The 27,784-nt window shown below is 43.7% G+C and overlaps 1 protein-coding gene and 1 long non-coding RNA gene across 10 annotated transcripts in view; one reads left to right on the forward strand and one right to left on the reverse strand.

The window, feature by feature from the left end:
- LOC111250466 (cell adhesion molecule Dscam1-like) overlaps window positions 1-3,458 on the reverse strand; it is a 306,297-nt gene extending 302,839 nt beyond the window's left edge. For 2 of the 9 annotated variants that reach the window (XM_022805780.2, XM_022805781.2), the window contains exon 1: window positions 1,702-3,458. The gene's annotated coding sequence lies outside the window, so the exon portion shown is untranslated. The remainder of the gene's footprint in view (window positions 1-1,701) is intronic. The other 7 variants (XM_086988687.1, XM_086988684.1, XM_086988681.1 and 4 more) reach the window with 6 other exon arrangements.
- On the forward strand, window positions 1,117-27,784 carry LOC147756090 (uncharacterized). The gene is made up of 4 exons (XR_015327461.1): window positions 1,117-1,727; window positions 21,312-21,486; window positions 24,171-24,418; window positions 24,913-27,784. It is a non-coding gene; the product is annotated as an uncharacterized LOC147756090 (long non-coding RNA).

Here is a 27,784-nt window from a genome sequence, read left to right on the forward strand (position 1 = left end):
CCATATCATGCGGATTAGTCTCACACTCGCTACTTTCCAGGGCATCGTGAAGCCTTTTCTCGGTTACTCGACCATTTGCCAACAATACAGACAGTCATATCAGTCAGTGTGATACTTTTCTTGGTTAGTTTGATATTTAGAGCGATTGTCGGGGAGGCCAATAGTGGAAACGTGCACTAGCCGGTTACCGGAAATCGGTTGGAGACGAGGCGTTGGAGACACGGGTTCGCCTGGATCCCTAAATCAGCAATTCACGGCGCAGTCCCGCTGTAAGGTCCTCGTGGACTGTCTGTTTTTTTTTCGACTATAATTGCTTCTCTGTTGTCAATCTCTCATTCATCGCTGCTAGGGAGTGTACCGTGCCTATGAAGCCTTACGGTTATATTCGCTTAGTAACCTCACTCCCATGGTCGACTGACTTTCGTATGTCGTCTAGCTGTGGCAATAGTAACGGTGGCGAAATAGCATAATTTCGCCTTTATGACTTCTAACGAGAGAGAGTGACTATTACGGACCGGCTAGGGCAAGTGAGCTCGAAATTGGTTGTTCTGTTGTTAAGACTGCACGGCGACTATACCTACTTAATGTCGGGTGAGTGGATTTCGAGCCTATTTGCGCGGCAGGTCTGGTCCGCTTGCGATCGAACATGAATCACCGAGTTCACGTGAAAAGCAGCTTAAGAGTACAACTGTTTAAGTCACTTCTTTACGGGGTTGCCAACTACGCGTAGTAATGACAAGAATTAGTATAACGACCCGGGCTATGAAAAAGAACATGAGGATAGATGGTGTTGTCGGCGAAAATGCGACGACGTTTAACGATTATGTATTTTTGTAACCAACTGAGATTCGCCGTAGAATCTAAAACGTTTGCAATTTAGTAGTGTGACAAGCTTTATAGAAAAATAAGTGCCACGAATGAGGGGATTTTAGTCCCTAGTTAGCTTTGATGTAGTAGAGCACTGCTGAACAAGATAAATATGCATGGTAATATCGCGTGTGAGAGTGTAACTTGGCCCATTTAGATCGGGTTATTTTTTCAAGATTCGTCTCTAAAAGTGTACCCAAACAAAGGCCGATCCTTCAGTGAAGTTTCTTTTCTAAAATAAAATATCAATCTTATTGGCGATGTTTACATAGTGATGTTTCGATGCAATCCCCGTTCATGCCGGTTACAATTTCAATGTAGGACTATTCATCTCGATCATCTCGAAATCTCCCTTTGTAATTGCGCGAACGCCTCCTTGATAGCACGGCTGAATAAGACTACGTCGTCATATAGAGACCTGTAGAACTTCCGCGTAATAACACTTTATCCATAGTAATTTCAGTTTAATCTAAACGGTTAGTATAAGCCAGTGCAGCGTCTCACAGCGTATGACTTCCATCTATTTACAGTCGCACAATGCATCTCATAAAACGGAAGCATAACGCATTTTTCAGTGAATACCATTCCTTAAACATAAATATGATCAAAAATTTTATTTTATCCACAATAAACACAACTTCTGGACCGCAAACAAGCCAGTGACCTATTTCTACCGTTGATTTTCGCATCGACGGGAACGATGTTTTCGTCCAAGACTAATCTGAAGCAGCTGACGCTTCATGCATAAGAAAAATATCGGAATAAACGACATCGAGCACGTTCCGAAGATTCAACGTCCTCAGAACGTAATTGTTTGTATCTATTGACGTATACCTGAGGTTTTCGCGAGCATCGTAACGGTACGTGCGTGAAATTTCTTTGAATTTCTGTTGCTTTTCGTAGGTCTTCCGTCGAATTATGCTAGAATCAGCCTCCGTTTGTTCGGCATATACATTTGCAATGCCGCTCACTGTGGATTTGAGATGGCCCAAAGAGTGTATTAGCTTTTTGGCTCGCGAAGAAATTGGGTAGTAACAAAATTTTGTAATTTTTGTGATGTGAGGCTTATCGTTGCCACGCGGTAGGGTTATTTACTTCTCTTAATTGACCCTGACTGCCTGATGGAAGCCCTTTTTATCGTTTCTTTCATTTGTTGACACTACACTTAAGCTTCCACTGACGAACCAAAACTCATGAAGCTATAGTTAATAACACCTGCATTAGGCCAACAAACAGATGAGATAAGCTTTTGCAGCTATACATATGACTTACGATGATATCCCGACGGTTTAATTGCATTCACTTTACTGATGTGGGCCGTCTGCGATTATTGTAAAAAGATCCAGCTCCCTCGCCGGCTACAGTTCGGTAGAAGAATGGATCAGTACCGTAACGTAAGAACAAAACGACGGAGGCGTTGCTGTATCTGTGCTTTATGCTTCTTGAAATTATGAGGCATATGAGCACAAGTTGAGGATGGCAATTTTTTTTCTATCTTAATAATTTGGCCGAGGTGACCAGATTGGTAGTTTGTTGACCCGAGTGTTAATACCCGTGTGCATTGAGGTGGGTCAACTTGCGGAACAGCGTTCAGCTTTTGGTTACTCAATTCTTCGGCATCTCATGAAATTCATTTCACTATTTAAAAGCAAGGATGTTTTGGAACCGCCGACATTCTCACATTGTTTTTAGTGGTAAAACCTTTACCGGGTACGAGGTTTATGTGACAAGCTGTTTTCGCCGACGCTGTCCTAAGCTAGAATTCATATTCTTAAACTACACGAAATTTTCCTGCTTTTTCTATTGCTCGCTGTAACTTGTCCGCTGAAATACTGGGTGACGATATCCGAATAAATGATGTTCGATTTAAAAAAAATAGCCATATATAGAAAAAAAAAAAATATCGCACCCTTATTTCGATTATTATCTCGAAATTTTGGATCGTTTGTCGCACCTGAACGGTGAATTTTCAAATATACATGACGGTACACGGGCAAACATTTTGAGATAATAGACCACACGCTAGGTCGATTTCAGTTCACGTACATCTATATATTCGCCTTTACACCTACGTTATGTAGCACGCAATGGTTACAAGTGAACACGCCATATCTAACATCGTTCGTTCGTTTCAATTCTATGAAAGCAGACTTTGCCGTACCCCACTCCGATAATTCCGTTAAAATAGCACCGTTATTTTGGCTTGCCTCACTGTCGTCTGCCTGAGACGAGTGCTGCTTATTCGAGGCTACGCCTTGTCCCTGATGCCACCTGACTTGACGCCGTTACTATATTCTAACGTGCAGATCGTCAATATTAGCTAGACGAAACGCGGCAGTCTGCGAGCGCTGGCCATTTATGTAGCAGTTGTTTGGCCATCACTTTCGCTGTCGTCACCGTCCATATAGGAATAACAAAACGACAATTAATCTAAATGCAGCACATTGTATGCTCTAGCAGTATTTTCGGACCAGTGTAGCGTTCCGGCCAGTCCTGTCTTAGTACGGTAGAGAGAGACTCGTGAGCTGAAATACAAGAAACGCGAGTTGTTGTCTTGCCTAATCTAGTCGACGACATCGAACAGCGACCGGGACGCCTGTGGCTGTAATACATTCTGCTATTGCCCGCCTACAACAATATAATCATTGTTAAGCATAACATCGATAAGCAGACGATTCTATTATGACGTTCTAATGTACCTATTTACATATAACTGATAATCAATAAGATCGTCGTTAGTATCGCGCTCGAGACGCCTGCTAGTACTCACTGATGGCTCATGTTTAGCTTTCAATTGTTAATTTTTCTTGCTGTAGATGTACGTATACGTGTAAGTCTAATGAAAGTGGTCATTGTGTACATCTGGTTGCAGTTCGGGTTTAGTAAGCGAGTTTCGAATGAGCATGCTATGTAGCTAATCGTAGAAACAGGGGTAACTTGACATAATGACGAGAATGGCAAAAAGTTATTACGCCCAATTTCTATTTACTGCCTAAAGGAAAGTTTCAAAAACAGATGTTGTGCCCAAACTCAGTGCTTGTAGTTACTGAAGCGTAAATTAAACAAAAAAAAAAAAAGAAAAACAAGATGGTGCCAAATTAACGAGCGTGGGAAAAAGCAAGTGGCAATTCTGTCGAGTCGCAGCTTTAAAAAGTGTCGAAAATAACGAAAAAAAAGTTAGGAATAATAAAAATTCAAGCATATTTATTTGATACACTGCGCGGTATATACTTAACATTTTACCTAAATTAATAGCAATTTGTATGTTTATTTTTTTAAGGATAATTTGCATCATATTGCTTGTTACCGTATAGCATTGTGACGAATTGTTCTACATTGACCAGCTAGTGGTTCGCGCTGATTGTTGTTATTCGAAGAATAGCTTCTTTGAATTGACGAAATCAGTGTTTCTCTTTCTCGCTCGTTTTAACTCGATGTGTGTATATATATTATAACATGTTATAGGCCTGAATTAGCGTTATCCGTTGGTCCAGCTGAAAAAAACAGTCACTCTAAATATAGTAATAACGAAGTCTCGTTCTACCGCTTCCGTATTTGTCTTGAAAGTGGAGGAGAGTCTCGTACGTTGACTGCCCAAAAAGATTATTAGCTGACTACAATACGATGTTTATATAAATAATAAAGCAAAGCAAGTCACCCACCGTTTCGGCTCACTCCGAGACAATGTCGGATGCTTCCCCCTCTATTGCATGCGTACACGAATGATTACTGTTTTATATGGGTCCGATATAGAGATAAAAAGAAATAGAAAACGTTGAGTAGTAAGTAGTCTTGTTTGGCGGAAAACTATAATTCCACGTATGATATAGGAATTTAAGTAAGAGGATAAATTCGGGTATATTTGATGCGAAAAACGTATACTGTAACTTAGATGAATGCACTTTTTTGAACAAATGTTTTTTTAGATCAGAGTTGTTCTTTTGATTAATTTCATTGTTTTACATTTTTGACACTGTTAGGGATAATACCGTAATGAAATAAAGTAATCAATAGTTATCGTTGAGATGGCGCAGCCGTGAAGGTTTGCCGATTAACATTCCATAAATTGAAGATCTATAGTCAGTTGTGTTTCAGAACATTGTATATTCTTCCCAGTTTATATATATATATATATATATATATATATGTATATATACAAAGAAAGTATATTTAATAGTCTTAGGTATGAGTTGTAGCCACGAAATATAACAGATATAACTTTAAACGGCTTCAGTTGGCATGATTCGTATCTGTCTTAAAGATTTTATAGACTGTTAGTGAGATATGGTCTTAGCTGTTCTTCTGGAGTTGTTCTTATCGCTTCTATCGTATGCAGTCTTTATCTATTTGAGGCAACTACCCAGCTAATATAAACTACGTCGCGCCCTCTATCTTCAATTTTTTAATTGTCTTTCTCGCTCTTACATGTTGTATTAGGAAAGATATTGCACGATGATGCTCAGGGTCTTTCCCATTCCTTTCAATTCAAACATTTATTGCTGGTTCATCGTAATTTTTGAGCTCATCCTATTGATCCAATTATTTCCTTACTCGTGAGTGTCTTATCGTTAAAAAAATCGAATATGCCCTCTTATACTGATTCCTACCAGTTCGGGAGCTTTATTGTAGGCATCTAAATGTCATCCAAGGGGAAAACGTTTTTGGCGATTCTCTTTGCGCAGGAATATTATCGCGCTCTGTGTTACGTCTTCATTTTTTAAGCTGAAGAGTAGTTGCATTTACTTAACTGTAAAGTTCTAGTGGCAATTCGTACATCTTTATGGTAGTAGCTGCAAGATTTTGCCGGGAGAAACTGCCCGCGCAAGATTAATAGCAGTGCCTTCGGCTGCCGTTTGAGAAGAAAGGCTTATAACAAAAGACTTCATTGCAATAGGTGCAATACATACTGGCCCCTATATTTGTAACATCGCTTATCGTTCAGCTTCAATGAAGGTGTTCTCAGTCAGATTTAATTATGTTCAGATAAACAATAGTTTGAAGAGGCATATTCCTATACTTGTTCATATCGATAGCTCTACCTTGAATTTTTATAAACCCGCGTTCGGTCGATCGCCACCCATAACATTTATGAATATGCTGCGCTTAAAACTATAGAAACCCATTACTAGTATCAATTTAGGTTGCTGACGTACCTCATCCTAGAATTAGGCCTACCAGCAGTCGGCTCATCTGTTTGCTCTGTATTCAGAGTGCTCCGTTCTTTCTCGGTGTCAATCATTTGAGTCGATGCTACGTCCATCGACGTGTCTTACGGAAATAATTGGTGGAAGCGCAAAGGAAGCATAAAGCCTGAGTGCTACATATACATACATATATGATGATTGAAGTTGATCAGCATTTTAAATAGATCTTGGGATTACAACGAGAGTTTTTATAGAAGTGAGCAAAAATATCTATTGACAGAAGTGGGAATCGGCAGTAGACTTCGTTCTACTCATAAAATACCGACATTTGATAAAGTGGGAGTTCCGGCGATATACAACGCAGTGCAATGGTGGGCTTGTGACTCAATATCACAGTTACTAGATGCTGTGTTATTATGCTAGTAACTTTATTTATATTAAGATATTTGCACGTACTATACGACTATCAACAATCGATAAAGCCAGCATCTCTATTGTACTGCATGTTGCGTTCGTTAGTGAAACCTGCTTCTCCACTCCCTTTTCTTAAATAAAGGATTGTGTGTACTCAGCTGATCAGTGTACTGGTAGTTCGAAGAGCCTAACATGTACATAATATTTGTTCCGAGACTAATTTTCGGGTGACGTTTGTATGCGGGTGGTAGGCACACCTTTTCATTTGCCTAACTCCACCCGGCGGTGTGCTTCTGTTCTTCCCGGGGCGTCTACTCGCCGAGGGCCTCTGGTAGCTGTAGTATGATCCCTGCTTACGTTGTGCGCGATTTGAACCCGGTTTAAGCATAGACATATCTGTTTTTATTTTTGCCCTTCCCCCATTCACTCCTAACTTCTCGTCTTTTCATTTTGTATATCTGCGGTTGGTTCACCCCTGAAACAATGGAGCAGACGTATGCGTTGGATCGTGGTCGTCAGCTGGCTGCTTCGTCTGCTTTTGCAGCAAAATCTCATGGGGCAGGGCAGCACAATATAGCTAGATGCGGAGCGTAGCTGCGTAGCGTAAAAGACAAAGGAGGCCTTGAAGGCTTCAGATAGAGGCGAACCCCGAGGCTGAAGTCGAAAAACGTTCGCTGGTCTTTTAGTGTTTGCTCGGTCAGTTGGTCTTTCGACCTGCTGGTGTTGGAACCCACTTTTGTCTGGCAGGGTTAGCCTAATAAACTAGGCGAACATTGGTGGCATGCAGAACGAACGCAGTCAGTTGAAGAGATGCAAGCCAAGCGATACAACTGCGTCCGACGCAATCGGATACCGTAGGTAAGGAGAGGCCTGGATAGGCAGTCAGCTAAGGCAGAGGCCCTCCTTTGTCCTGCCTTCCCATTTTTTGTTGTTCCATTCTGCTCTCTAGGCACATGCACATAGAGATGCACACTGTCTCTACTGCCCTCTACCTCAATGCTGTAATGCGATATCTCGTTGGATTGATACCATTGTACCTCCTCGTACCACTCCTCTTCTTCGGGCTGCTCCTGCTGTGTTTTCTTACCAATGTACAACTCCTTCTTCTGAATCTCCTTCAGCTCCTATGCTGAGCGTCTTCTACGTCTTTGCCCTGTGGCATCCTAGTGCGTTTTAGTGTGGTCCTGCTAGCCAGCTGTCTTCCACCAAACGTAGTCTGGACTTGCTTCTGTCTCTCAACGTTTGCTTGCCCTTCCTACTGATGTCTAGTTCCCTTCACTGTTTCGGCCCTTTCTCTCCTCTTAGTGGCCTGCGGCCACGGGCGAAGCGAAGGAACGCTCCAAGCCGACCGTGGCAGTTCTCTGCAACTACTGCTTCCAAAATGCCATCACTCACTGGTGTTTTAAAATAAACTACTCAAATTTCACACAATGGCCATTTTTTGTACAATCTAATGGAAATCGCACTATTTTGTATGTGTAGAACGTTGTTTGCTAGGTCTCTCGGGAAGGCAGCATCAGAAACGCCAGAACGTGTGATGTGAATTCGGTGTTTGAAAATCTCTACGAGGATAATCTTATTAGTCGGCAGTGTATCAGAGGACAGTCACGATCCTCCTTTCTCAATGTATACATACATAGGTACACCTTTATTCTATTAAAATGTCTCATCGTTCGTTGATTCAATTTTGCCGTGCACGTATACCAAGTTTTACTCTCAAATAGACCTAGAGTTTTATGTCATCTTGGCTGCTAACCAAGATTAGCCGCTCAGATAGGTTGGTTCGGGTCAGGAGACTTAGTTATTGTCACACGCAAAATGAAGATTTATCCTCGTTTCTGATACGGTATATCACTACCGGATACAAAGTAAAGCAAGTATTACGCTGTGATAACGGCAGCGGTGGCGCTCAGTCCTAAGGAACATTAAACCATTCGAGGCCAATGTGTCAGGAGCAAGGCATTCGCATCGGCGTTTAGGTAAGCAGATAGAAGCTTTTAGACGGAAGAAAGGTCATGGAGGGCAACTAAACATTGAGCTGGTTTAGAGAAAATAATGTTGGAGGGGCCCGCTAAGTTCCGGCAGTAAAACAACCCAGCAGTGGTTTCGGCAGCAGGAATTTGTAAGACAATTGCATAGACAACATCGTTTTCTTTTGCCTCGGTATCGACCTGCAATTCGTCGGTTGCAATTGTACAAACGAGTAGCGGACCAGCAAACCGGACACTCCTGGCCATTGTTGAGGCTTGAAGAGACCAAGAGCAAGCAAAAAGTCGTTCAAAAAGGAAACTATGCTCCTATTTTCAGGCGGGGGAACATGCGGGGGTGTGCCCTTACGAGACTACAGGCGGGGTAACCGTCGTGGCGTCAGGGAATAAGAACACGAATAAGGTCATTCTCAAACCAGCATGTCAGTAGTTCTATTAGTCGTACTGCTTAAGGCTCCTCTCCCGACGTCGCCACAGCTCCGTGCTGCTATTTTTTTGTATATAGAGTCTAATAGCTTGCAGTATATGCTAGTTGGTTTTCATGCAAGCAGATTATTTTCGCTGCTGTAAAAGGTTCCAAAAAGTAGAGTTGCCCGGGTCTAAAACAACGCTCACACGTGTCTGCCCCAGGGATGGGGGCAGTAACGAAAAATGTATGATGTGGAAACTAAACATTTATAAAAGCAGCTCAAAGATAATATGTTGCCAGTGTTACTTTGCTCTCCAAACTAGCGAGTGTCTTCGGGGCGGCGTGTAACGACTAAGCGCAAATCATATGCGTCATGCAGGCTATACTGGCATCGCAACTTTCTGAAAAGCAAGACCGCGACTTCCTAAAGCAGTGCATATTGCGGGCGTATGTTATGGTTTCGTTAAACCCTAGATTCCTCCTAGCGTCCTACCACAGTCCCTAAACAGCAAGCTGTTGGTCCATTGTCTAAATGTTCTGTGCGAAATGTCAAGCTGAAAACAGCGCGAACGCAGCAATCGCGCGTAGAGGCAGACATGGATCGTTCGGTACTCGGGAAGACGTCTCAGGCATAGCTTTGGTAATTCGACGGGTTACGGGACTGCGACAGGGGCTCAGCGCTGCAACACAAGCTTCCACAAAAGCTTCGGTGACCGGAATGAATAACTAAGCTAAGATAGTGTCAGTGAAAGTTGGACCCGACAGCAGCCGCTCATTGCACGATGGCACCTCGCAGTAAAAAATGTGACAAAGACTAAACAATATTGATAACTCAACACGGACCTTACGGCGAACACGAGGTAAAACTGATAGCTAGATAGCCTTGCAACTCGTTGAGGGGTGTCACACGAGCGGTGCCGCTTGAGCAGACTCAGGATCTGCGCCTGCTAGTAGCTGTACTTTTCTCTAGCTTTCCGTAGTGAGCTAGCTTAATTACGTCTCTACTTTTGCGAGCAGCAGGACAGCCTCCAGCGATATCCGTTCGCTTTCGTTATAGGTTTTGAGTTGCGTAGGAAAAACCAATGGTGGCGAAGTCTGGCTCTTTTCACTAAACCCTGGGGATCAGCAAGAGCCGACTAGAGGCCTGAGCAGCCGGCAAACGAATGCCGTCGAAAGAACGCCAACCAATCCGGCAAGTATCGAATCGATCCGTCCGGTCCCTGGAGGTGCACCTGGCCTCAAAGGTGAACTGAAAGAGAAGAGTGTAAAAGTAAACCTCTTTCTCGGTTTTTTGGCTATGGTTTGAATAGATTCAGGAGAAAAGAAAAGATAAAGTTAGAGAAACAAATAGTGGAAGAAAAGCAGAAAAGGTTAAAGTCTAATTGGAAGACGACATGCGGCATTTCGAAAAAAAGTTGATGTCAAGAGCTCTCTCCGTTCGACCTGTCCGTCGACCGCAGACTTTAGAAGACTTGGTGTCCGTAGCCGTAGCCGTGGCCGCTTCTTCCAACATAAACCCTCGCGTATTCTCTTGATGTGGTTGGCAGACCACGCATAAAACTACATACTGGCTTTGCCGAGAGCCTCAGGCCATCTACTCAGCCGCTTCCAACTGCAAAAAAGCAAGTGAGACTCAAAAAGGGACGGTGAGGAAAGGGAAAGAGGAAGAAGCTAGGGAGCGACGAACGGTAGCTGGCGACAGCCGTTGACTGGAGAACGGCATCGACGACAACTAAAAAAATTCGTAGTTCCGTCTTTCCTCCTGCTCTTGCCTAGGTCTTGTACGGAAACTCGCCTCTCGTCTCAGAAGGTTGTGAAGAACCGACTGTGGCCTGGCTGCCATTGCTGCCTTTTTCCTTTTGGCTACTGCAGAAAGCTGCCCGCCCCCTGACACACCAGACACCCCTAGACACAGCTCAGGCCATGGGCAGGGGTATCGCCTGCAGCGTATGTTGGTGACTGTGGTATTCCGTTCTTACGTTTACGCTCGTACGCTGTCTTTTTGCCTTACGTTCTTCTTTGCTGCGTCTCGTCTACCCGTCTTTCCTCGATGAGAAGGAACTAACACTGCATGCTTTATGGGCCTGATGGGTTTTTGCGTCTTCGAGCCTTTGCTTTTTTCCTTCTAAACCTCGGCAGCGCTTTGCCGTGGCAAAGCGTGGCTTTTAATAGCAGAACTAAGACGCGATTCCTAACGCTTTTCTCTTTTCTCAACTGTTCTGACTCTGGACTTCTTTATGTGTGTGTTTCTACCCGGAACCCCAAACGATCTTCCTACACATTGTAGCTCACCATTCATTCGTTGCATGTTAACCTGAAGCTTTCCTTAGTTTCTTTGCAGCTTTTCTCTACTAGATGTGCATTTTCTATTTGAGCTATGAAAATCTCGAAAGGCGGCTTAGAGTATCCAAGAACAGTATCTTAATCTTCTATTCAAGAGCCTACTTAAGAGGCAGGTCGCTGTGCTTAAAGAAATCTCCATATGTGTATACATGCGTAAAGCCTTAAGTACCTGCGTTAAGGTCAAGACGTAGTGCGCCGTTTGATAGAAACATATCAAATAGTTACCAAAAGCTAGCAACGTATGGGCTATACGCTCTCCTACGAGTGTCAGATGGTACTTCTGTTCACGATTAACGCGACGTAGATCACCATCGTCAAGTGGGTTCGAGCTACTTGTGTGGGTTATCAAGATGAAGGAATTCCGAAATGAAGCCTTTGGCTAGTCTGTATGTAAAAGGTAAGGAAGAGAAATTCGCCCTTCTGCAGGCGTCGACTTCGTCAGTAGCGGCTGCAAGGGCAGTAACAGCAGTAAGGGCAGAGCGGCAAAACGAGAAAAGGAACATCAGAGCGTGCCCTTAGGGGCAAGCATCTTCTTTGGGGAGCACAACTTGTCATTTCTCTGGCATGCTTCATACCATTGCTTCTTAGCGACCAAACCCTAAGGATGACGGGAGGTTGGATGAGCTGCTAGAGACCATCGCGTCACTTCGCGCCTCCCGAAGAGGAACGGTATGAGTTCGGATCTAAGTCAAGTTATGAGGGAAATACCAGGGGTTTTTCTCCCTGTTTGCTCGTCTGCTATATGTAACCCACTACGACATACTTGTGCGGTAAGCGAAAAGCAAATGTTCGCCATTGCTTTTACAAGCTTGCCCATAACGTGCTCGCAGCCGACAACACACACATACAGGCAGAATACTTATTCGTAGGAGCCGTCGTACAAAGACAAGATTACTTTGGTTTCGAAATACCTCTAACTTCGGACTTAAGGAATATGGAAAGCATTTTTCGAGCTTCTCGACATATGTAGAAGCATGGCTACAGCATAGCTATACATATGCAAACTCCACTGAAACTCTTTGGTAATTTTTTGGTACCTGGGTCGCGCCGAAATCGCCACTGCCAAAGTATAAGTGGAAACTCTATTGGTTCCATGGAACAAGGGTTGGTCTTTAGTAAATAATAGATTATCAATTTAGAAAAACGATTCTCTGCGATTTTCTTAAAGTTGGGGCTATCCTCGCTGCCCCGCTCTGACTTCTTGAGGCGCACAGTGTAATCTGAGCTTACAGTGAGCTTTACGAGTACTGTTTCTTACGGGCTCCATCCTGTTCAAGCTACATAATTGACAGGGGCCCCAGCATCACCAATATAAGCAGCGGATTCGATAATCCGGTCACACTCAGTGCTGCCCTTTGTCTAAGTAACCATTTCAACGTGGTTTCACTCCACCTGCAAAGGCCTGCCGCCTGATTAGGATCTACATGCGTCTTTTTTAAAGCAGTCGGTCGCTCCTGCTGCTTGGTTACTCACAATGTTTTCGCTCACGCCGGAGGCCTTCGATCTTTTCTTACTGGATAAGCGGAGTAAAGCAAAATGACTTGAGCGAAACGGCTGAGCCTAAATACTAGCGTTTACACGAATTGCGGTAAGTCAGTCCTATTTACTAAACCCTCCCTTTTTCCTTCAGCTTATCCTAGCTTTTCCTGCAAGCTCTGGCGTTCTTCCTAGTACGGTGCGGAGTGCCGAAGCTCCTTCCTCTTTATCCGCTCCATCCTCGTCCCACACTTTGGGAAGCGCTCAGCTAAGAGCGTGCTAAGAGAGCGACCATAGCAGGTGACCTTGGCTACTTACTACTATTATTCTAAGCGCAATTATGTAGACAATGGTAGCCTTCGAGGGCAGTTTTGCAGTGGAGCAAAAAAGAATAAGGACCTACATGTGGATGCGAAACGCAACGCAAATAAAATGCCATACCTGTCGTTTTGAGAGTCGACGCGGGCGCTCGTATTTTAGTGTAATAGATACAGCCTTCCATGGACTAGGCCAAAACTAGGAGACGATTACGAGATGACGAAAAAATTCATAGAAAGGATGTATGCGAAAAGCTCTCGCTGCAACGAGGATGTAGCGAAACTTGATAAACGCTGAATAAGAATAAACAGGGATGGTTACGTGCTTAGGCAGGCCAAAGAATGGAATGCGAACTGAGGTGCTAGTCGCGTACTAGCAACGGGGGCAAACAATTGTGTATTGAATTTTTATTTGTTGTATGTATTGAGACTTATTGAGTAATAGTAGTATGTCCTAAAAACATCCTGTTTTGACTTGACGGGACTGAATCAAAGCATCTGAATGTATTGTTTAGAGAGATGATAGACATTTAGGTAAGTAAAGCGCACGGTATTAATTTAATACTCATATAATGTATTCAATTTCCAAATCCAAAGATTGCATGTGGTTAAATTTAAAAGTACTCGTAAATATTCTATTTTAGCTATAATTCTATAAAATTTATTTGATAGGGTATGATATTTACAGGAGAGGTTGTTTTATGGAACCTGTAAACAATTTTTAATTTTAGATAATTTTGAACTTTTACTATAATTAGATCTCTCAATGTTACAATGTTCTTATTTTTCTTTTAAAATAACAGATATACCATGACAATACACTATGACTACTTAAACTCTCTAGCACAACTTTAGAACGTTGTCTGCTTCTGAGAATTAACAAACTCTCCTTGATGCTCGCGATGCGATTATGATTCGATGGCATCGCTGACGTGACGAGGCGCACTGTTGGCACCGTACGCAGCTCGGAGGCACGTTAATGCCAAATCTCAGATGCAGCAGTCAGGCAGGCAGCTTGTCTAGGCACGGGCCTAAGAGTCAGGCGGTCCTTTATAACGGTACGGGTTAATGAATGCTCTTAAAAGCATTTAGCCGCATCGCCAGGGTCTCGAAAGCGGTGCAAGGAATGGCCGAGTAAGTGGTCGATTTTCAGTTTTCGTTTCTTTGCCGACGTACTCGTAACGTCTTGTAGTGTGCTAGCACGCCAAGATAACACAGCAACTCTATGTGCCACGGCTGAGGCCTTTTCTTGGCCATGAACGACCCCAACTATGATATGCCTGGCCTGTTACAGTTGATCATCGCCGTCACCTTCGCTCGTCGCTGATTACCACCTTCACACTTTCCACGCGAGGTGAATTCGTTACACGCTTGCGCTCGTGGGGCTTGAGAAGACGAACATTGTGATGACACTGAGAATGCTATTACTATCGGCTGTTCCGAAGTAACCACAAGGAAAACGGGAGTGCGGTTGAACACGTGACAGGAGTAAACTAAGCCGGCGCGTTAAGTTGCACCAGTGTGTACAGTAATAGTACCAGAGAAATATGGCAGATGTTTGCCGTAGCAAGAACTGTATAGAGCATCAGATCGGCCTGTCCCTTCAGGCACTCTCTGACCTGTTAGGTGGCTTGGCTTGCAATGGCTCAACATCGCTTTGTGCTCATATTTTCAGGTTCATTTCGACGTTCGACTGCGTTCGTGGCTTCGTGCATCTACATTTGATTTTTTTCATGTCGTGCAACGATAGCGAGGGCGGGGAAGGTAACGAGAAAAGCAGTAGCGGCAGCTACACGTTAAATGTAGGCAGCGTCTAAAGCGACTTTCCTGTCTCAGTCATGATACCCTTTCGAAGTTCACTCTTTTCTTTCCCTAATAACTTATGGTTGGGCCTCTTCAGTGGTCCGTGTTCCTCTACAGTAGCAGAGGGAGCAGTAGCAACGTATGATTCAACGAATGAAAAAGAAGAAAGGGAATCCAGTTTTGTGTGGACATTTTGTTGAAAGTCTGCCTGAGCGCCTCAAAATCACGATAAAGGTGGCAGTCGCATTCTCTAATGTGCGCTTGACTGAACTTGTGTGGACGGGCCGTATTGGCAAGTTGGTAACACGAAAGCCGCCAGCAACTGTAGCAATTGGGGGCATCGCAAGCCACATGATCCGTATCATGCGCGGACAAAAAAGCGAGCCAAAAAAGAGTGGCCTGCCGTGCCTTAAGCCATAACAGCTCAAAGCTTTGATAACAACAGAGGACTGCTTGCTTTTCGATGTAAAAATGTTGCGCCGAACAGCAGAACGGGAGACGGCGTCAGCTGTGTTCAGGCCACGGTTTGGGTTCGAATGGCTATCTTGGATGACAGAGAGTGACGAAGAGAACGACGGTACAAGAAGATACAGCCACAAGTGGCAGAAACAGTAATAAGGGTTCCACAGAACCCAAAGAAAAAAGACAATTGATGAATTAAAAGGAACTGCCCTAAGAGAATATATCCAAATGAGAGGTTCAAAGAAGGGCTTTTATGAGAACGGGAACATATTCTCGAAGCATACGCAGTTGGATAGAATAATAGTTGAATGTTAAAAAACGTACATCAGCACAGTGGGTACGTTCTATCTTTGCAACCTTAAAGTGATGCACTGATCTTTTGAGCCCTGAAAATTTATTTTTCACACCTTTTCTCTTGTGTGAGCTCGTAATGTATATCCCCATTGACATGAAGGCATGGGCTGCTGTAGGACTTGAAAGCTTGGTCAGAACGGGGATGCTAGGATCGCGAGAGTATTCACGCGCGATGGCTGGGGAGGAAAGTTCGGACAAAGTAACGACGCTTTGATGGCGTCGCTTTTTGAAGTCCTTTTTCGAAAGCCACCCCTCTTAAAACCCCCTAAACCCCGTTTCCATAAGCCAGGCCGTTCTTCCACAGTAGTCTCATCGTCGTTATCGTTTTTCTCCCCAGCTGAAGTCAGACTGCCTCCGCCAATTGAGATGGGATAGGACATCGCGACAGAGCCCGGTACTCATCGCTGGTGAGCAGCTGCAATTGGCGGCCCGCCACCTAAGGTGTCACGAACAGTATAGCAGCGTCAGTGACATTTGAGAAATCACTCACATCCATACATTGCCAAGCGTGCCCTGTTTCTATTCCCTTTGTTACTTCCATCGAAGCGACGTGTATAGCAGCGGCAGCTTTAGCGGCAACCACGAAAAAACTAAACGCTGACTGCTAGCAGCGGCTGCTATACGAGCTCCAGCAGGAACAGCAATATCAAAAGGTAATATCGAAATTTGTAAGCACGTCACAGGGTTTTAGGTTGTCGCACGCGTCGTGCCAGGAATATCTGAGTGTTACTGCGGCTGTTCTTACTGATGCTTACGTAGAGGGGGCCTCTACTTTTCCTTAACGGCAATGCCGGCGCTCGCCACTGCCGTATCCTCCTTGTCCATTTGCTGCTGCCACCTGAACTGCTGGCGGGTATGGGTCTCAATCGCGTCATGCGTAATGCGTGCATTTTTCAGGAGCGGCGGACGAGCTACACGCAACTGAATGGACCGGAGGAGTTCATGAGGAGAGGGGATACCGAAAAAGAATCTACTACGGAAGTAACACTGGCTGTTTCTGCTGCTTCTAGCAGCGATGCTCTTTTCTACTGATGCTATTGCTACTGCTGGTAGCATCGTCGGTGCTGTTGTCCTCTTCAGACTCTATCAGCTATCTTCTTTTTCTGCGGCTGATCGAGCAGGACGGCAGTTTGCGCGCAATCGGTGATGCATGCCCGAAGGATGCCAATAGGAGTGGGTACCAGTGAGTAGTAGCGATGGCGGCGATCCTTTGCTAGCAGTCTTACTCCTGTTCTCCTGGACCAGTTCGTTTTCCGCGTGCCCTCCGTGAGACGGCAGCCGTTGGTGGTTGCGTTCATTCGTTGGTTCAGTCTTCACCGCTCAATGCGTCACTCGCCAGTAGCGTTATCTTTTTGGTCGTTTTCGTGGCGTCCTCGACTCGTGCTATCGATGTTGTGGGGCAGGATGGGACGACCCAATACCAAAACTAAGTCCTGGCCATTTCCATCGGTTTCATTGGCTAACGCCACTCGGGTGCCTTGCATTCCTCGGTGCTATGCACCTGTATCATCATACGATATGCTACTGCAAGCAGGAGGTAAACAGGCATAAGGGAACCTCCGGTGTTCCTCATGTGGGTTGATACTGCAGTAGTCGTGTTCACCAAAGGTCTAGTACTTTCATCATATATCCATGGGAAAGGACCTCATCGCTCATCAAGCAAGCCGACACTGCAGATGATCGCTGCCTAAGAACGTTTTGTTGTTGCTTCTAGCAAGAGAGGAGTAAGAATCTATCGCGCAATTTTTGTGCGTAGACTCTTCCGTCGACATTCCGGCCCTTGGCCTTGTCGCACCTTTTCTATTCCTTATTCAGTTAGTAACAATCTCCTTGGTGATTAGGCCATTACCGCTACTAAGGGCAGCTGAACATCCATAATATTCGTGCGTGCAGTTTTCTGACCGAATGGCAATCATTATATTTTAGTCAATGTCGATGTTGAGGTCGTCATAGACGAACGTCGTGGCAGGCATCCTTGAAAAAGACGAGCCAATCATCTCACGTATGATTGTCGTTTTGATTGGGTTCAGTTCGATTGCCCCTCATAAGTAACGAAAATTGTGAAGAGACACATTGGACTGTGCAACACTAAACAGAAAACGATTAGCGCCACATTTGTCTAAACAGCAAATTAACTCACCTCTATCACGGCCTTCAACCCCACCTCCGAACTAGCTTATTCCGGTCCTTCGATAATCAGAAAGCAACATCCGTATGGCTGTTCTGCTATGAGGCCGTGTCACAACGCTGTGCATCCTTATACCATACTCGAGGTTTATCCATGTAGCGATATCTTTGTAAACGCCACTATATATAAGTAGGGGGAGAAAAATCGGTTGCCGAAAAAATATCACTAAAATAGACATTTTTTATGTAATTATAAAGAATAGATCTGCACGATGAGTTGACAATATTTAAAAATGCCTTTCATGAATTCACGGAGAATATCTTGTTGTGCTTGTTATGCCATCTCCTATGGCTTACGAAATAATATATGCCCCTATATGGAATAACTGCTACCCACAATTACCTCGACCAATATGCTGCAATAAAAACGATTTTCCTATGCGCAATATGTCCTAAACAATATTTATGACCTTTCGTGTCGGGTGTGTGGTCTTTTGTTTGATTTTACTTGCTCTCAAATGTAACGTAGTATTTGAAGAACACAGAAAAAATATATATATTTTCCCGCTATAGCAGACAAAACTTGGCTGCATAAAGAGAATACTAAGGGACAATTAATGCAAAGAAATAACACAATCCAGGGCTAACAGTAATTAACTAATTCTTACTTAATGGACAAGATGTTTCCACTCGTCTAACTTGCGGCGTTTTTTATGAAAAATGTATAACGTGAGTGTCATACGTGTGTCTGTGTGTATAAAAGTAACTTAAACGCGTTTTTGACTGACTGAGCAAATATAGTGATAGCCAGAAAGGAACATTAATTATTGTATCCCGTGTCCTGACATAGATGAAATACTTACTAATTGTTAATGAGTGATAAAGAATAAGAGTGAGGTATTTGCATACGATAAAACTTCGGCAGCATAATAGTAAGCTTTGCGAAAGCTGATTGAATTTTAACATTACTTATAACCACACTATTCGAGCTTCAAAGGCTTTTCTTGAAAAGTATCAGTAGAAGTGAAGCCATTTTTCAAGTCACTTACGTCACTGACCTTTTTAAGCCAGTAGACTTAATGGGTTAGTGGAAAACATCAAAATTAATCACCATACCAAAAACGTTTTTCAATGCCTAATTCAATTGATAACGAATATCAAGTCTTTTGTCAGTACTTTACGGAAGAGATGAAATGAATTAAAAATTTTTTGTTGTGTTAAAGTGTGAAGTTTCAGCTACTACCAATAGATTTCCTTGATAGTCACCAGCAATCTATACGGCCACCCAGCCTATGTATATTGACCCCTTTAATGGGCCTGGCTAGTTACAATTTAAATACGCCTGCGTGCGTTCCATCACATTCGTCGCGTTAGAATGGTTTCACTTTTGATGCTGATGTGCTTTTATCCAGTACGATTTACGATCCTGGTCCGTTCTCATGTGCGAGCATCTCGCAGATGAGTAACGTCCTGTCCCCCTACTTCATACTCGTTCAAATCTCTTTTCTCTCGTTTACCTTCTGTCCGAGCCAATCTCTCATACGATAATCACGGCTGACATGCGCGCATTCTTCGTTTTATAATTAAGCCACTATCTCGTACTGTCTGGCCCGCTAACCTTTGCACCCCCCCCCCCCCCTCATACACTTTCGGTAAAACCTCTCTAAGTCTCGACTCTTCTAACTTCTTTTAACCTCCCGCTAACTGCTACTGCGCATGTCGGTAACGCTCCTATCCTGGCTACCTGGAGTGGAGACTACTATCGGAGTCGGTTTTCGGCAGAGACCGCGGAGGTGGCAAAAGCCCCAAAAACATTCAGATCTTCGAAGTGGAGAAGATTCGAGGCAGAGGGGACGGAAACGAGGACGTTGCACACCTTTTTCTATGACACAAACCCTGCTTTCGTCCCATTCTGTCATTTTCTCTGAACACCCTCTCGCTTTCCTTACACCATCCGTACTCCATTTAGCGTCCGACAGTCTTTCCTCTGTTTTTCTCTGCTGCCATGGCTGAAACCAGAAAAGGTGATGAAAGCAACGGCAAAACCTGACAGTCAGGTTGCAGATTCCGCTGATACTTACAGCCTGTGTATGGCCCTGGGGTGCTTTATTCACGTTCTTTCGCAAGCCGAATACGACGGCTTGAATCCTCGTGGCGACAGGCATTTCTCTAATTTCGCCTGATCCTTGTGCACCTCTTTGCCCTTAACTCATTTTCTTCCGCTAGACAAGGGGATGAAACTGGACAAGAAATGATTTCTTTTAAAGGGAACCAAAGAACGTTGCAGGAAGGTTACCCTGGAGACAGGGAAGCCCTGAAGCATTCAAGGAAAGTCACAGAACGCTTGAGAGAAGCCTCGCTTTTTGCGCTTCGGAAATCGATGTGAATCTTAAGTGCGGCAATAGTGGCAGCGATTGATGCACCTCCTTTTCGATCCAAATGAAGGTGGCCATCGTGGCAATGAGCCTCTGTGACATTCGTGCAACAGCGGTAACGCACATTAGGAGAGGCTGAGGGCATCGGCCTAAGGGACGTACCTTGATTAAGTGGTAGTGGTGGTATCTAGGGGGCTATTCCAGCCTCTTCTATGGTGATGTAAATAGTACTACATTGTAGAATGGGTGGATCATCATATAGGGGTAAAGAGCATGTTTTTTGCGAGACCCTGCGGGTACACAAAAACTAAGTGTTAATGGAGGAGTTCGTGTTAAGGACTTTTTTTGCGTGGAGGGGTACGAGCCTCACTTACGCTACCTTAACACAGAACCCGTCCATTGAACAAGAACACGAATCACAGAACGCCTCCAGCTACATAAGGTGGGGAAGAGCTGTGAACTTTTCAGTGTTCGCGCGTCAGAGGGGCTGACAGAAAACAACTGCTATTAGATTGTCATTACACACTGAGTATGAGCAAGATGAGTTGTCGAATATACTATTTAGCAGACGACTCTTCCAAAAACTCTTGACTTACTTGTCACCAGTTGACGCATGACATAAAAGGGAAACGTGACTATGATAAACGATTAATCAAAACACGTGTTCATATTTTCTTTTTATCGAAGATAGTGAGATAAAGGGCGAATTTGTTTAAAAATCATGATAATTTTAGTAATCTATAATAAATAGGTATAGCCGCAACACGTACCGATATAAGCAATACAGTTGTTGTAGGCAGAACCATTTTAGATTCCGTGAATGGCTAAAAAGTGAGCTAAGAACAGAGAGAGTTAAAATAAACCATGTTTGGTTATTTATACAGACACTGGTTACAGGATGCGTATAGGGTACTCGTGAAATCACCAAAGGCGTTTCTTAGCTGTATATCCATAAATAGAGATTCGACATATTTATAATAGGATATTGTCCTGTGGTTCAACTTACCTAATTCAAGTCCCTAATAGGCCCTTGGAGGATGTTGTAAATACAATCGGTGCTCCGCTAATAAGTTCCTTTAAGAGCGCTTCTAAAATAGCCAAACTGAGGCTCTTTTTATCTTGCGTATCGTGTCGTTTCAATTTGCCAAGTAGCTTATTGGTTTTTGCTTCCGCTCAACATGGGCGTTATTGAGTGTACTTCTGTGTTACTTTAATCAAGGACATATTCACAGCTTACTGAACCTAGCTCAGCTCGAAACGAAGCTAAGATGCTGTATTGGGTGCATAGAAGGTTGGAGTATTCGGTTTCTGAATTATACGTGCTAGAAGGAATTATTGTCGGAAATATGGAATTATGCGAGGCAGATATGTATCGTAGGACATTCGTGCTGGACAAATAAGGACAAGGTAAGTAATATAAATTGAGACTACTTAATTATACATTTTGATAATCTTTTTTGACTTCTTTTCAGTGACTTCTACGTTTTGAGTCACTTTGCATTGCAATTAAGTTTGGTTATATATAGGACGCAAGTAATCTGTTTACCCAGATTTCTAAACAAATCATCATACTTGAAACCAATGGATCGTTTAGGAAAAACTCGAATAAAGAAAAATAAAAAGGAAACATTTAACGATAAATTCTTTTTCCATACTTTCCATTACTATGCATCTTTTCAAATAGCATCACACACCACTATCCAGAACTGCACCAGGCAAAAATCTGCGGCAGGCCGCAGCGATTCGGCAGCAAGGCGCGGGTGCCTTCGAATTTCGTTCCTGTCGTTTCCGCGAAACGTCCCTTAATGGATGTTCCTTCGTTTACTCTTCCATCGGTCGCCTCTTTCTTTCATGACAACATTAGGGGCATGGCATTTCGTTCCTGCATTCGCGACGAGTACCAATGTATGCGCCCCATTTATGTGCTCATGCGACGGTTCTGCTGGTAGCCGAGGTTGTAACCACCATATATATAGCACCGTTCGTGTGTGCGTCATATTTTTGTCTGTGAGCGGGGGGCAAACGGGCAAAGGATTTTCAACCTTTCTGTTTCCTCTCTTTATCTCCTTCGCCCCTTGCGAGCACATCGGAATAAAGTCGCGTTGCCAAAATGTGGAAGGCACGACGGAATACGAGCCTCAAAGACAGCCCAGACAGCAGGCGGAAACTTTTCCCGTCAATCGGAAGAACTAGGAAAGAAGAAAAACGAACGAAGCAATGAATACTAGCTCGCGCGAACGACACAACAACAGGAAAACAAGGAGCTGTGGACGACTGTTCGTTTCGGCAGCGCTAGAGGTCGTAGCAAACTCTACAATTAGGTGCCATGGCGAGGAAGCATTACCATTGCGAACCTTTGCCTGTCCACACGATTCCTTATCGGTACGGCCGCCTGCAGCCTTTGGAGTTTTAGGTTCTGAAAGACTCGGGATCGAACTGGCGGAGAGTTTCGCCCAACTCGAGCTTCCTTATACAGCCGTTATTATTTAGCGTTTGTATTCAGATTCCAGCAGTGAATGCCGGCATCGACCGGTCCGGTCGGCCTAGCTTGCCCGAGTTGTTAGCTCGCCCCTTGAACTGCCAATTATCACAAGTCTTTTTGGCCTTTACCGGTGATTGTGCTGGCTCAGCAGCGCGAAATAGTAAGCATAGTGTCAATGCTACATTTTCCATTCGTACTGGGGTACGCTGTATACGCATGCACAGACAGACAGACATGCACATGCAGAGCCATGTAGGGAATATTCACCCGACCGATCAAAGCGTGAGGCAGGAAAGGTTGCAAATGTATGGGTGTATCTTTCTCTTACCCCAACTGTTGCCTCCACCAATAACATTAGTCGAGGACTTGGCTGTTTCTCGTTTTCACTTTTGATCCCCTCCAGCACGAGCACGTTTATGGAATCAGCGTGAACTGCTGGCCAGGCCATCAAGGCTGCTTGAAAGCTGGACGGCCAGTTCAGCAAAGTGCGTTACTTCGAAAGGGCGCAAGGACGACCGTACCCGCTTCCTAATTTTGCAATGACGCACATAGTCTGCCTTTTCAAAACCACTTAGTCCGGCCGGCTCCCCGTCCGAATGTTTGCAGCATGAAAGCTTCAAACTTTTTCTCTTTGGCGCTGTTTGTGTCGTTCATGTCCAATTTGAGCGTACGCGGATGCAATCGACTCCTTGCGGATACTCTAGCTTAGAATCGAGATGATGGTAGCGCTAGTCGTTGTTGTAGACATCAAAATTGTTTTTGTGACAGCACAGCTGACGCGTTCAACGCTGTCGTCATATTCCTAACGCTTGAGGTTGCTGTCAGCCATCTTAAACTGACTCGTAAATGCATTAGTGTCGGAAACATCCAACGTGAAGCCCGCATGTTCATGTTGTGCGATTTCGTTCCGCCATTAAGCGCACATGAAACGCAACCTCTCCAGCCTGTCTCGCCTCTGTATTTTTATAATACATCAAAAACTCTAACATAGGCTACATGAACGATTTCACTTTTTATGCCAATGTTACCTTGAACAGAGTCGCCTCTATCCTTGTTTATTCTTTCGCCTACTTTCTGGTGGCATTAAGTATTAAACCTCTGAGCTTCTGTGTGTGTGTGTGTGTGTTTGCGTCTGCAAATTAGTCCTGCATACCATCGCCCGCTTTCTCTTTCCGACTGTTGAGCTGTTGATCAGGTTTGTGCCTTTCGGCTCATGGCGCACTTCCTGAAGCCCTATGCGTTACGGTCGAGCCTCGTGACAATCCAATAGTGAGGCTAGGTAGCTGTCATCATTTTAGTAGCTCTCTATAATCTTCGGGTGAAGCAAGAAGACGCGCGAGATAAGGGGCAAAAGACAGAAGATTAGAGAATCTGGAGAGATTGAAATAAGGCCACTATACCGAGATAGGCAGACTGGTCACTAATAATTATAGTCGATGTTGTGATACCTGCACGCTGACTACAAGCGTTTCGAATGGCAAAAAGAAAATTAAGGAGTGTCGTGCTTTTTGTCGTAATCTAAAATCTATTCTGATGTCAAGCAGCAAAAAAAACTAGTTGCTCAATGGTCTTCGTTATGCCTATGTTACCTATGTCTAAATCTCTTTAGGCGACGCTGTGCTGTCTTCGGCCGAGAATTACGCAGGAACCTCCATGGAGCTGCTCCGAGGAGTAGCTTGTTAATATAAAGGCGCGCAGGCACTCCATTTAGGCTATTGGTGCGTCACGGAAAGCTTGATGATGGAGACGGGGTCAAGGAATACCGGCGGAAGGCCGGCGGTACTATACGACTTCGTCCACAACCAGTGAATTCGCAAATCAAGGAAATTTTCGAACCATTAGTAGGTCGGGGGTAAGGTAAGGCAGCGGAATATTACACATAACCTATTTATGTATCATCCAGATATAGACTACGGGTAATGTGAATAAGTGCGGCGTTGATGAGAAATAGCCATCGTACCAGAAATACGACTCACTACGTAAGGTCCTCTCTTAAGTGGTTCTGGTTGCTAGTTCCTCATTAAGCACAATTACTTATTCCAACCGCCGCAAAGTTTCCTTAACCCGTTGTCGTCTATCCGCTTATGGCATCTCTAGAATCCCATAAACCTCATTCTACTAGCCTCATTGCTCAACCCCATGACGCTTCTGTTCACTAGTTCCTTTAGTTCGCCCGCTTTGAATTTTCCGACTGCACGAACCCTTCCACCTTCGAAAATTCCCACAACCAGCCACTGCAGCGCTGTTACATCGCGTGCGGCAGCAGCGGCCGCAGCCTGTCATGTGATGTGCGTGACTAAGAATAAGGCGAGCTCATTAAAAATTTGTGCAATCAACTTCTCTCTCTCTAGCAGTTTCTCCGCGGGTACGAGGAGCATTTGCGACGGTTGCTGGGTCCACGAGCACTGACATGCATACGCTAGACTCCCGGCCACTTCCTATATACACCGAACTTTTTGCCCGTACGCCATCGTTTCCCTGATTTTCATCGTTTCCCCATTCCTCGAGCGAGCGTCGTAGTTGTCGTCGTTGTCTGGAATTGTTATACTTCATTCCTGGTGCCAAGAGCGCCCGAAACTCTTGCAGGACTCTTCAGGCCGACATAGAATGATACTCCGTTCAAGCCTGCAGGACCCTCGTCGGCCTGCCCGCCATCCATTTCGGACAGATTTTAGTCATCACATCGCAGGTATCACTCCCCCCTTTCGGATTTCCTTCCCCAAGAGCTTAAAGTAGCCTCGGCACAAACTCGATGATCTTAGCTTTATAAACGCACTCATCCTTTCCGGTCTTTCTCTCCAGCTTACATATATATATATATATGTGCGTGTATGTATTATATACATATATATATATGTGAAAGGTTGCGGGGATCTACGATAGGAGCAGAATCCGTGCGGGTGAGGGCTGTGCCAGAAAAGAGATGCTTCCGCAAGGACAACTGGGAAGGTTCGACTAGACCATAGGACATCGCATGAGGGTTCTCGGAGTTGATTCTGTAGTAGTCCGAAATCACAGTTTCAATTTTTGGAACTGGTGTTCCACCAATGCTTGCGAAGACCAAACTAAGGCAACGCCGCTGTTACAAGGCATGCGTTAACGCTAGCTAGAGAGAGAAAAGAAGACCCTTTTGACTATTAGGTAGATAAGAAATTATCAACGAGAAAATATTCAATCGAATTCATATAATGTTTCCCTGAAGTACAATTTTCAGTTAGGATAGACAACGGAAACGACGAAACGGAAATTAAGTTATTCCCGTTTAATTTTAAATATGTAGACTTAATAGGTCAATGCAGAAATGGCCATAGGTTAATGATATCCCCATGAAGGCAGCTGATTATTTAGTGGGGCGAAAAGGTTCAAAATGTTTGCTCAGACATTGTTATTTATAACAATGGCTCATCAAGGCTATTCCTTGATCAGTGAATGAAACGATGTAACTTTCAGATATGCAATTCACTAGGCTGAACGATGAAGAACAGTAGATCCGTTTGTCATGTTCCTACCTTATGCGAATTAGCGGTATAGTTGTTGATAATTATAGACGGTCCGCATTAAAGAGTAAATATAGCCGTAGATAATAAAACTATGTGAATATACAGCGAGTGTAAATGTAGATAGAACACAATGAGCCTGCTCTGCGTGAGCGTCTGCGCTGTTCCAAGTTACCTTAGAGGCGACGCCAGGAATTTGAACAGTTCTGCGCGAATGGTACCTGCACATCGCACCCTGATACAGGCCAGCTATTATCGTACAAATGCACCTGCTGTTTGCTGTAAGTAGCACACTAATTTTGTATGGATTCGTACGTTTCAAGCGATTGTGGTTAGCAACGTCGTTTGATCGCGTATAAGTGTTTTATGACAAAATGTCTTTGCTATTATAAGCTGGGGTTTCCTTCGATCACCACATACATATACAGCGATATTTTCATGTGTACCTCTATCATATACATTGAATACCATCGAAAAATTAATTTTGAAAATACTATTTTCGGCTGCAGCTCCGTTTTTCTCATTCACGATAGGATTAGAACTCAGAATAGAGCTCGTTATTTTTTGCACAGCTAATCCGTGCAGCAATGACTGTAACGTCTCGATGACCTGTTGCTTTTTGCGGCTATCTCTGTGCAATTTTCTGGTTTAAAAACAGCGCTGGAGTTTTTGGAGAAAGTGTTTCTACGTTATGTAGCATTCGTATTAGTTCATCGAACATACATCCCACATAGTCTGAACTATGCCGTGAACAAGATCCCACACATACATTTTGCTTGGACTAATCATGTGGTGTCCAATCACCCCAGTCATCGTAACTGTGTGTTTGCTAACGAGTTTCATTCTGTTTCATGTAACTATGTTACAATACCAATCGTAGTTTATCAATTGTTTGAAAGATCATAGCAATATACCATAAGCATTATGGGATATATGTACAATTTGCTAAAGCTAGTTTCTGTTGAAAGATTCAACAATGTCTAGATATCGGAAACAATTTAGACGCAAGCTCATACACAATGTATGTATTATATATGTAAGACACTGAAGGCGTGTGGTCATCGCTGATCGTGAGTGAAAGGGTCCGTAAAACTTGCGAATATACAAAGAAAGAAGTACCACAATTTTAAACACGAAAAAAAGATCATCCATGCATCAAAATCAAAGGAAATTGTCTTATCCCTGTACATACACTTAAAAAAAAATGTAGATTGGCGAAGAATCAAGAATCGAACATTCTTCTGATAAGTAGCCATCCTACGTGTAAGAATAGAAACTACGTAACTCTAGCCAAGTACGTCAGAAATTAATTTAGAGCAACAGCGAAGCTTGTTAAAATGGACACTTCATGGTAACTTAAACATGTTTATCTTATAACTTATAACATATCTAATTTCTAGTGCTTGTGAAAAAAAAAAGGTACAATTCGTGTACCCTAAATAATTTGTACTCATAAGTTTTTGTAGCATTTAAGCGACACGAACCCACTCATGGCTCTGCATCAGAGAAAGATCGGCAAAAACTGTTCCATATTTCTGAACTTGTAAAGAGCGTTTGAGTTAAAGGACAGATATATTCTACTAAAAATTCTGAATCGACTTAAAATCATAACGGGACTCGAGTTCTTTTTACAGATATAGGCGAACTTATCTATGTCAGCACCCTTCGCTCCTTATCAAAGAGCATACATCAGAACAGTAAAATAAACAATGTGTCTATGTTACAA

Source organism: Varroa destructor, unplaced genomic scaffold, assembly GCF_002443255.2.
Source record: "Varroa destructor unplaced genomic scaffold, Vdes_3.0 BEIS01000004.1, whole genome shotgun sequence".
Classification (NCBI taxonomy): domain Eukaryota; kingdom Metazoa; phylum Arthropoda; class Arachnida; order Mesostigmata; family Varroidae; genus Varroa; species Varroa destructor.